The sequence below is a fragment of the Etheostoma cragini genome, chromosome 4 (assembly GCF_013103735.1).
Source record: "Etheostoma cragini isolate CJK2018 chromosome 4, CSU_Ecrag_1.0, whole genome shotgun sequence".
Classification (NCBI taxonomy): domain Eukaryota; kingdom Metazoa; phylum Chordata; class Actinopteri; order Perciformes; family Percidae; genus Etheostoma; species Etheostoma cragini.
The window spans coordinates 30,178,946-30,191,103 of record NC_048410.1 but is presented as its reverse complement, the minus strand read 5'-3'; the positions used below and the strand labels follow the sequence as shown (position 1 = coordinate 30,191,103).

The window sequence follows — 12,158 nt, the reverse complement described above, 5'->3', positions numbered from 1 at the left end:
CACAGGGGGGGGGGTCACTATCCGCAGTGGAAAACAAAGAGAAAGCACTGGCACCAGAAATATGCATTATATAGGCTATAGACTTTTTTTAAATTAATGAACTTTTTTATTCGTCATTTTTGGGACATTTATGCCTTTATGGGATAGCCGACAGTAGAGAGATGATGGGAAATGACACACAACAAGGTCCCCAGGGACGTTATGGTTCAGGTTCAGCGCTCTTATACCACCAGGCTATGGACATCAACATCCGGGTTGCTATATACCTAAATCGTGCCATTCAAATTACTTTTGCTTGGTTGGATTTGTGTATGCATTTTATCCTACCTGTCCTACACGCCATGTGTAATTAAATAAACCGACGGTTGAGTTCAGGAAACGTGACAGGCAGGACACAAAAGTCCTGTGTTTTCATACTACTCACTACGGCGTAAATTCACACGTTATCGCAAGGCAATGTAACTCAGGGGAGGCCAAGCGCTGTTGATGAACACGCTAAAAAACAAGTATGTGTCTTGATAACACGCCAACAAATGGCATACAAATTGGTGTTTCACACATATGCCATTTCACGAGATCAGTCTGCTAAAGGGATATTCAGCATTTCAAACCATAACCTTTAGTCTAATAAACATCAATAAACATCCCCGATGCAAGTGAGGGTAACTCAGTTCCTGCCGTTCTGTAAATCCAAAGGGACTGTACGACAGCACCACTGTACGACTGTACAACAGTATGACTGTACAACAGTATGACTGTACGACTGCACAACATTACAACTTTACAACTGCACAACAGTATGACTGTACGACAGCACGACTGTACACTTGTACGGCTGTACAACAGTATGACTGTACGACTGTACGGCTGTACAACAGTATGACTGTACGCCTGCACACCTGTACGGCTGTACAACAGTATGACTGTACGACTGCACACCTGTACGGCTGTACAACAGTACGACTGTATCACTGCACACCTGTACGGCTGTACAACAGTATGACTGTACGACTGCACAACATTACAACTTTACAACTGCACAACAGTATGACTGTACGACAGTATGACTGTACAAATGTACCACGTGGTGGAACAATATGCTTTTCCAAACAATGAAACAATGTGTATTGAAGGTAGCCTTGTGGTTTGAAAGGTCACACATTTGATTGAAAAAAATGAGTTAAATCGATTATCAGTTGGCGATTAATTTAATAGTTGAAAACTAATCAATTCATATAATACCTTAAATGATATGTATGGCACTAGTGCAGTAGAAGTAGCAGACCCAGGACTGCATTGAAAAGGGATTGGGTTGGGGGGTTATTAAATTAAAACCTAATTATGAAAATATTTCTACAGCTAAGAATGCTGATTCCGGAATAAAAACAAAACATATATATTCTCATACATTTACAGTTAGTTTGACATAAAAAAAAATTAAAACACAATAAAATTAAGGTTAAAAATAAGTAAATATTCCAAAAAGTAAACAAGTTAAATGCACAGGAGAAATATCTTTTCAAGCCAGACCAGGTTTTGATGTCGCCCAGGGGCATGTAATTCAATAACTTTTCATCTCTACTAACTGGTTCTCCCAGTATCATTCCTGCTCGTCCACATCAACAGGCCATGTAAACGTCTTCCCTGGGCGACGAATTCATTTCAAAAGGTAACAGTTTATTAAGCCATGCGTTGCCTGGTGGAGGAGGGCACATGTCTAAAATAGTAGCAGACATTCATGATGCACAAAAGGTTTCTGTTCATATTCTATCTTTGCTAGAGCATGTTCACCACTGTAAGAGTATTCTTCCATACTCATTAAAACACAAACAGGTTGTGAGGGTCAGTGGTGGAATGTAACTAAGTACATTTTCATAGTACTGTACTTAAGTACAAATTTACTTAACTCTTCTCTATGTCAGAGAGAAATATTCTACTTTTTACTCCACTAAATTCATCTGACAGCTTTAGGTACTAGTTACTTTAAAAACACATGTAGTTTATAAAATATGATATTTTATTAGAAATTAAACTACCCAACAATATCTAGGGCTACAAGTCCAGCTTTGATATTAGCTGATGGGGCATTATTGGCCTATAATTCCACAGGACATCAGGAAAAATCAAGGGGGGGAATGACATGCAGCAAAGGGCCGCAGGTCGGAGAGAACCCGCTGCCGCTGCATTGAGGAGTCAATCTCTATTTATGTACAACATTCACACATTTTCAATGATAGGACAGCTCAGATATGAAAGGAGGGGGACATTCAGGAAACCGTCACAGGACAGACTCAAACCCTGGACCGTGTGCGTTGAGGAATAAACCTCTATATCTCTATACATTTGCAATACAGGTTTTCTACTTGTACCAGAGTATTTTTACAGTGTGGTATTAGTACTTTTACTGAAATAAAGGAGCTCTGAATACTTCCTCCACCACGGCAGTTTGCTCACATGTACAAAGCACACCCACTTATTACCAAGAAGGTATCTGGAGAACATGCAACTCCACAGAGAAAGGCCCGGGACCACCAGGGTTCCAACCTGGGACCTTCTTGCTGTGAGGCCCCGGTGCTAACCGGGCCACCGTAGTGTAACTGTAGGGCTGCTTTTGTAGTTTGTGTTGGATTTTTATTCACATTTATGTATTTCACTGCACAGCATTATTTAACGTACGATAGACATACACATTACACAGGATGGATAGAAGCCTGTTGATGCATTCATTTAATGCATTTTCAACTTCTCACAATTGGCGTTTTCCCATTTCATGGTACCTGCTTGACTCGCCTTGACTCTACTCGCCTTTTTAAAAAGAAAAAAGTCCCTGGTTCCTGCTAACTGGTACTTTTTTTAGTACTACCTCAGTCTAGGTTCCAAGCGAGCTGAGGCAATACCTAAAGGTGACCTGCAGACTGATTGGTCGGAGAGAGTCGTCACTAATCACTGCGTCATCATTCCGTGTGACAGACAAAGGAGGGGGGGGGGGGGGGGGGGGGGGGGGGGGGGGGTCCCGAACAAACCCGCCATGTTTAAGTCGTTTATCCGGCGGTGTTTTTTTGCTTCCTCCAGCTTCTTTAGAAACTAAATGCGTCTTCTGGCACACAGCCACACGACAGGATTCAAATACACCTCCGACGTTCTGTGTGTGTGTGTGTCGTGTTGGGTCACTGCAGTTTCCTGCAGCGTCGCTATGACAACCAGCCACGCTCGCCTGAGGCGGTACTCTTCTACTAAGGAAAAAGGAGGACGGGGCACCGCGGCCGAGTCGAGCCGGCCCCACGTAATGACAAAACACCAAAGCAATCCCAACTGAAGGTCCACTCCACATGCGTCTACATCAGTGGATGGAGTTGGCTCCGTTGACATGGGCTGTATCTGTTAGCTCTGCTACGATTTCATCCAAAGCACCTTCAGGACACCTACTGGACTTACTGTCACTTCACTTAGATGTTTGAGCTTCACTCTGCAGAAGGATTTATGTGCAGAGTTTATCCACATTCATCTGAGGAAGGAGGAACATTGCTAAGTCACAACTAGTTGTGAATCTCTTGCATTCCATTCTGTAAAAACTGTGAACAAAGCCTCTCTCATCCAGTTGAATTTGTATCATATATTAGTTTCATAAACTGTTACACTGTTTTCCTTCCTGAAGATGTATTTGCGTGAACCCATTGAACCCATCCTTCTTTCCTCTGGTGTTATTGGAGTGAATGGAGCGACTGTTAGTAAATGTACAGTATATATCTTTGTGTGAGAACATTGTGAACTGAACCCTGCTTTGGGTTTTGGTTCTCCAATTGTGCGTAACTGCTTTCTGGGTCAACTCACAGAGGTCAAGCCCCTAGACCATGGGATGGAAACCACAATCAATCGTGATCAGATTGTTTCATACACCGGTCCTTATCCTGCAAGCTATTTATCCAAAAGCAATATGGAAACCTTGAATCCTGCAGGGCACACTCACTGCACTTAATTTGCAGCAAGCTCGAAGACAGCGTGCATCCAGCAGAGAGAAGGGTTAGGAGTTTGTTTTTCTTTTATGAAAAACACTATTAGACACATGTTATTATTGAAACTCTTTGTATTTCATGTCTTAAAACATGAGCATCTCTAAAAAGGCTTCTCTGGTTGAAAGTTCAGAGTGTGCTCTGTTGCACCTGTAAACACAGCCAACAGTGATGTCATGTGTGTACCGACACACAGAGTACACCTGTGGGCCTACATCACTGCAGCAGGGTCAGAGGTTAAACCACTGGAGGACAGCGAAAACACTGGCTGATATGTTGCTGGTTTTATTTGTATCTTTTCAGCCTGCTGAGTTAGCTGAGTTGACAGGTCAGAGACGAAATAACAGCCACAGAGCTTGCATGTCAACTGAGCAAAGTCCATCCCCCATGTGATGGGGTTGAAAGCTCCAGACAAATCTAGCAAGTGGATCTTGAGTTGGGGATCCATCCATCTTCGACCGCTTATCCGGTATCGGGTCGCGGGGGCAGCAGCTCCAGCAGGGGACCCCAAACTTTGGGGTTGGGGATACATTTGTCAAACTTTTTCCACATTCAAACTTGTTTTCAAGGCCGATGAAGCCTAAACGTTCCTGGTATTTACCCTAGAGAAACCTAGTCAGACGTGTCATGCACAGCCACAACTTCCCAGTTGTCTTGACCACAACAGCCTGCAGCCTTTCAAACTGGCACTCTGTGGTCACAAATGACAATATGACACACAAGTTCATGTTGTGACATACAGGCCTAGTGTCTCAACTGGTGAGATGGGATGCTGATGTAGCCATATGGTTTTTGTGTTGACCCAAAAAAGTGATGTGTAGTTTTTTGGGTTGTAAAAAACGTGCCTTTAACTCTCAGGACAGACAGTGACCGCGGTGGGCCAGGGGGAAAGCCCACAGACTCCAGGTCCCGTTCGGACGGGAGCCAAGTAGGATGTCCAGAAACAGAACTCCTCATCAGCATTACGGCCCGAACCACACCTCAAAACAAGCGCAAAAACACAGCAGCACGCACATTAAAGTCCACCAAACAAACTAACGGAACATCCGGGAAACGAAACCTGATCTGCAAAAGACGTGGAATGTCTTATTTCTTTTCTTCCGCCCTTCAAACCCGGCAATGATGGAGGAGTAAAAAGCGACATGATTGGTGGATGCAGCCAGCAAAGGATACATGTAAACCGTTTGGTTTTGTTGCTTCGGGGGGGTTGAAAACGGAACGCTCCCCTCTTGGTTTTTTCTTCCTCGCTTCAATGACAGCAGGAGCCAGCCAGCCGGGCGGTGCGGTGCGGTGCGGTGGGGAGCTTCCCCCGGTACGAGAAGGATTTCCCGGCAGGTCTGCGGTAAGGACAACGACAGAACCAGCACTAGAATAAACAGGCAATGTGAGCGGGGATCAAATCAATGCGAATCACCGAGAAGGGAGAACAAAAATTGCACACAATACACAATGGTGTTGCCCGGGGCTGCCGCGATAGCTCTCAGACAAACCCGGGAGAGACTCGCTCGGGTTGCTTGCTTGGCAGCTGCAGGGCCAATGGAAATATGCATGGAGCCAGCTGCGCTAAGCTGCAGCCAATGGAAGAATGTGAAATGCTGAGCTGCTACTGGGTCCAAATGGTAAGGTTAGGGTGGCTGCAGCAGCCACACCGCTGCCGCCAATGCTTAACTTCCACCAAATTAAAAAAAGAAGAAGCTATTTGTGTTTTGGCTGCTGCAGTGGCCATTTTAGGTAAGAAGTGCCCTTCAACTTTTGGATGCGGCTTGTCATTGTGGAGACGTGTGAGTGTAGGGAATGGTGTGTGTGTGTGTGTGTGTGTGGTCGGTGTCTAGACTGGACCGTGGCGGCAAAACGGCGCATCCAAACTGAATAAACTCCGCGGAGCGGGTAGCTTTATGTGGATTAAATAGATATTGCACACAGTTCCACTCCTCCTCCTCTTTTTATCCCTCCTCCTCCTCTTTCCTCTTCCCTCCCCTTCACCTCCCCATCTCTCTCTCTCTCTCTCTCTCTCTCTCCCCTCCCTCCCCTGCCTGCTAATTTTTTATGCATTTTTCTAAACTGTCATGGCGATTTTGTGTCCTTGGAAATAAAAAGCGCCAGTGTTTTTTCGGGCTAACCGGGATGATGTCTCGCCGGTGAGAACGTGTGTCCGGTGTCTGGAGCAGGTGAGCAGTCCGCCTGGGGAGGGTTTTTCGGTGCAGAGATGTCCCCGAGAAGGAGTTTAAGAGGCTGTCCACACGTGTAACGTTAAAGTAGAGGGCTGTTATAATGTATTTACAACAGCGATGCAGTGACATTACTGAGCTAGCGGAGAAGGCTAGCTCGATAGCAATGGGTGCTAACATGAAATAGGACACAGTGTCTCTTTTTGTCTGTCCGTGTGTGTTTTGTGTTTTTCATCCCGTTGTGCTCGCCCGGAACTTCTCCCCCCTCTTAGCTAGCTCTTCCTAACTTGTGGCAATACAGTCTCTTGCAACGTTCAAGCTAGCTGTGTGTTAGCCCCTGCGTCTGCTAGCATTGATTATATAGCCTCAGTGAGGTGTAAGCTAGGTTGTTAGCCAGTTAGCCTTTTGAAACATGTGTAGCCGTAGCAGGCAGGCATGTGTGTGGGCATACAATGAGTCATGCGAGTACATTGAGTCATGGAGTGGCGATGTTTGTCCGCCTATACATGGGCTTTCATCTGGCCAGGTGTGACAGCTCCTGGGCAACAGACAAAAGGGTGTGCTAAGAGCTCACCCCGGTCTGTCTTAATGGGAAATTGTATGAATTGTGAACATGAAAAATAAGTTAAAGTTTAACTGTTTTCAATATATTTAGACTTTAGGATGAAGACTTTGTCCTACACATATTTTTTCCCCTCAAATCTTCTATATTTGGCACAGCCAAATGTAGATGGAAATGTGTTGAATTTCCTCTCATCTGGTGCTTTTGGTTTTTAATGACCTCAAAGGGTTGCTGGTTCGATTCCCCTCAGGTCAGGATGACACTTTCATGTTTCATCAGCAGGTTGCACGTGGCCCAGAGGTTAAACACCTGACAGTGGGATGAGGCGCCCAGCTTTGCCTTGGTCTCGTCATTCGTGTTCATAGTTGACAAATACCTAGTTTTAAACCTAAGTTCCACGCCAACATTTTGTGCATTTCTTAAAGCCTTTTGTAATAATTATATTGTAGGGTGCAGATGACCCCTTTCTGGATTTTTGCAAAAACTGAATTACTTAATGTTGTAACTTGAGGCAAAAGTGTGACACCTTCAAGGATCCACCTGTTGTGGAGAAATGAAAGAGCAAACCGGTTTGATCAGAAACATTACATTTTTGTATTCATTTGAATTGAAGAACCATGTGCCTATCTCCTGCACTGATTGCAAACACTTTATCAGTGTTTAATATATGTCATTATTATCATAATAATATATCAAGATAGATAAGCAATTACATCCACTCTCCCTGGCCACTTTAGTAGCAACACCTATACCAATTTAATTAATTTCAATACAACAGATCTGTCACAAATTCTACATTAAGGAAGATTAAATGTTCAGTTTTGGTGACACGGTCTGTTATTGTTGTTATTACACACAGACCTGAATTACACACACATGTTTAGTACCAATACATGCACTAATGGAGAGATGTCAGAGGGAACTGGACTCCATTGTACTGACGTGTTTTTGAAATTCTCCCCCCCTCACGTTTGTAAATGGGGTGGGAAAAACATCCAAATCACCTCACAATGTAGTGCGGTCCAGACAACACCACTGCCAATCAAGAATTAACATGTAGTGCCTAGTTAAATTACACCTCTTCGACAATGTCAATCAAAACTGAACATTATTATCTTTGTAAAAGTAGAATTTATGCTGAGCCTGTTGTATTGGATTGCCTTTGATTTTAGAGGTGCACCTAATAAAGTACTCTCACATTGCCAGACATTCCTCCACAGCGCTGCAGAGGAAGGTCTGGCTAGTCCTCACAGCATTACTGGATTGGAGAAAAACATGCTCTGGTTTATTGGCATTTCTGTAAACCAATCACAATAGTCTTGGACGGTGCTAAGCACCAGACGCCGCGTCAATGCTGCTGCTAAATAGCCTCTGGAAGGAAGTTGTTTCGGTGGAATATGTTTACGTTCAAGAGTTGTTTTAGTAAACAGAAGACTCTGATTGGACAGATAGTCACAGATAGTCCAGCTAGCTGTCTGGATTTACCCTGCAGAGATCTGAGGACCAGGTAACTATAGTCCTCAGATTGGACAGGTAGTCTAGCTAGCTGTCTGGATTTACCCTGCAGAGATCTGGGGACCAGGTAACCATAGTCCTCAGATTGGACAGATAGTCTAGCTAGCTGTCTGGATTTACCCTGCAGAGATCTGAGGACCAGGTAACCATAGTCCTCAGATTGGACAGATAGTCTAGCTAGCTGTCTGGATTTACCCTGAAGAGATCTGAGGACCAGGTAACCATAGTCCTCGTTTAACGTGTTTAACTCTCTCCTTTAAGTCTAAGCTGTCCTGTTAAAAATAAAGGCATAAAACAGTTTGTCATTAACATCCCTACTAGAAAACACTGCAGTCAGTTCATTGGTGCAGATGTTTCCCTGCGTCGTCGGCAAAGAGGAAATACAGCGGGAACTGGATGGAGCAGTGAGGAATGAAAATGGTTCTTATCTATCTATCTATCTATCTATCTATCTATCTATCTATCTATCTATCTATCTATCTATCTATCATTACTTTAGTGGCACTTCCACCCTTCGGTATACTACCCTTAGAACGTGTACATAACCCATACGGACTAGATCAGTTCTGTGTTTCCACGGGCGACTGTAGGTGAATCTTACATGGAGACAGGGTTGTTCCGGGATGGCATTAGCTGTGTCAACCACATAAGTAGCGTGGTTTAGTTTTTACATTTCCTCCTGCATTACTTGGATGGGCGATGTAAGCGGTGGACAGCCATGTGCTGAGAAACGAGCTAGTAGAGAGAGGGAGAGGCAGCATTTACATTGCGATGTCCGTGACAGCAACAGGAACACTGCGAATTGCAATTGAACAATATAGTGGCCTAATACTTTTTATAAAAAAACAATAACAAGCAAAGGTTGTTTTTTCATGAGTAATCCTTACGGCAAACTTCATCTCTCTAATAAGTACTTTAGTACATCTTAATAAATATATATTTTTGGGGCATTTCTGGCCTTTTTATTAGATTTATTACAGCCTCTACCTGTGGGGTGCACACGCCACCAGGTGAGCCACGTGACCCAAGCGCCCCATGGAACGCAATAGTAATTACATTTTGGTTGCAGGTTTCACAGCGAATGACAGTTATGCTTAGAGCAGACTTGGTTGTTTTTGATGCAAGAGCAAAGCAGACCCTGTAGCTGCGCCCCAATTCCACACTAACTCATGTATGTTGTCAATCAAACCGCAACTTTAGAATGTCACTGCCAACTAAACTTATCAAAGAGATAAGATTGAGTTGCTTGACCGTCATCCACAGTTCTAGACAGGTATAGTTACAGTAATTGACATGCTGTCATTTATTCGAAAAAGTAAGGTATTTGTGACTGTATTGTTGCATGTCTCACAAAGCCTTCTCACTTGCAGTTTGTTTGAAGTAAAGAGCTGAAAAATGGGCTAACCATTAACAGGAACAATCAGACATACATTTAAATGCCCTCTGTAAATAGACAGTATAACATGCTGCCGCTGGTAGGGGCAGGAAATTACAACTTTACCTACTGTCATTTAACTACGGTGCCGTAAAGTCCAGACTCAGAGCTCCGTGATCTGCGTAGTGACAGTACAGAGGAAAACGTTTGCCTTTAACAGAGGGACAGTAAGAACCTAATATACCATCATTTCTGAGATGAAACTACATTCTGGGTTATATTTGCACTGAAAAATGCAAGGTTACTGCATCGCCGTGGTCCTGCTACACATCCTGCCATGCCCTGTTACATCCTGCTCCGCTCTGCTACGCTCTGTGGTGCCCTGCTACGTCCTGCGATGAAGATATTAAAAATAAGTTCTCCAGCATAAAGCTTTGTTCAAATAAAGCAGAAGTGATTTGCAGTCTATGTCCAGAGATGGTCGTTACTAAAGGGCAGCATCTCTTTAGCAATGAAGCGCGTGTGTGCGCGTGTGTGTTCGTGTGTGTGCGTGTGTAGCATTTTACACTCTCCTGTTTGTACTTTGTCGACTAAACGCCCCGGTGATTGTGTACTGTCAGAAAGACGGAGACGGCCCATCTGTTGTGGTTGTTTTTTCTTTTTTCAAGCTCGCCATGAGTCCCGCCTCCTCACACAGAGATCATGCGGCTGACATGGGACTAGAGGGCTCACTCCTCGTTATGCTAACGGACCGAGAGTGGTCATCCAGTCTCTTAGGGAGAGAGAGAGAGCGAGAGAGAGAAGCATGCAAATGGAAATTATTGTTGCTGGAAAAATTATTGACTTTGTTTTTATTTATCATGCAAGTAATTGATTTGACTATCGCGATCGGCCTAATCACTGTAATCATAGAGGGATACAATCTTTCAGAATGAAGCTACAAAAGTAGCTAATAATAGAATTTATTTATACAGCACTTCATGTATAACTGCTTGACAGACGTGTGTGTGTGTGTGTGTGTGTGTGTGGAGTGAAGTCCGGCTAGCGATTCAGTTTCCTGATAAAGGCAGCATCATGCATTCTCTTGTAAGCACCATCATGTTTTTGCAGGTGACTGGACAACTTTAATACCTAGGAGTACTGTCAAATGATGACAAGTTTCACACGCCGTGATTCACCCAGACAGACCGTAATGTTTTACTTCAAAAGAATCCAGTGGGATGAGAGAGGAGAGAACTTTTTACGCACTTGCTGCGGTTAAGATGTTTTGTGTATGTGTGTGTTTTTCAAAATATTTTTTTTTTAAGCAGACCGGATGAATCTCAGTTTAGTGTCTTAATTAGTGTCATTTAGCGCCTGAATTAGTTCGGATAGACCGCTTCCCTCTATTCATTCCAAACTCAAACTTAGTTTTAGGCTGAGAAGGCAGCTGTACATCTACATAAAAATATAAGTCTAGTACAGGTAAGACTAACATCATGGGGATATTGTAGTGTAATCTGTTCTTGGTAAAACCCCAAATGGCCCACACAGAGCTCTGCTCTAAAGTTTGGAATAGTAGTGGAGGTTGGACCTTGACTTGATTCTTTGTTGCGTCTTCTTCTTTGGTTGAGCTTCATCATTAGAGGAGTCCGTTAAATTGTGGCTACTTAATGTCCACGAGAATGACGATGACGTAATTTACATGGATATGAAGTAGCCACAATGTTTTCCTTTTTTTCTTTTCTTTAACTTTTTTTTTTCTTTTTTTTGGATGCATTTTTCGACCTTATTTCATATAGGACAGCTGAAGACATGAAAGTGGGAGAGCGAGGGGGAACGACATGCAACAAAGGGTGGCAGGGCGGAGTGGAACCTGCGCTCACTGTGTCGAGCAGTAAACCTCTAAATGGGGGCCTGCTCAACCAGGTGAGCTACCCAGGTGCCCAACACATCCTTTGGGATGATGATGCCAGTTGTGTTCTTTTGCAACAGAGCAAATGAGGCATGTAGCTTTAGCGTTCAGTTGGCCAAACAGATGCGTGTGCTACTTCTTAGATTTGGTAGAGATGAAATTGGACTCTATTGTTTACCTTGGTGGAACTTTCTTCATTAAAGCTGATATCCATGTCAACTTCTTGCTTCAGGCTCTTTGACAGTGACATTTTTACCTGCCAACAGGCCTTTCTTCCTGCAAGCGTTTTCAATTCTTACACTGTGTACTACGACGTTTCCATAATCACGCCCTTAAACCATCACTCCTCAGTGAACTGTCTCCAAATCTGAGACCATTTTCTAGTTAAGTACCCTAGTTATCACGTTGTAAAAAATAAAGCATTCATTTCAGTAAGAAAGTGAAAATATCAATCAAGGATAGGGGTATGAGGTATAAATCCGTTTTTGTTGTCTTTATTTTGAAAGTCTGGCAACCACAGTGTCTGCTTAAAACTAATTCTGGCCCTTGGAAAAATGTAGTTGATGACACTGTATGTATGTCATTGCCACAGTAGCAGCGGACTAGGTCAGCCGGATGCTTGGCATGGGGGGGG

General features: G+C 43.6%; 1 pseudogene; it reads left to right on the top strand.

Moving 5' to 3' along the window:
• The first annotated feature begins 5,879 nt into the window (after positions 1-5,879).
• The window catches only part of LOC117943485, a 50,258-nt pseudogene continuing 43,979 nt past the window's right edge, over positions 5,880-12,158 (top strand).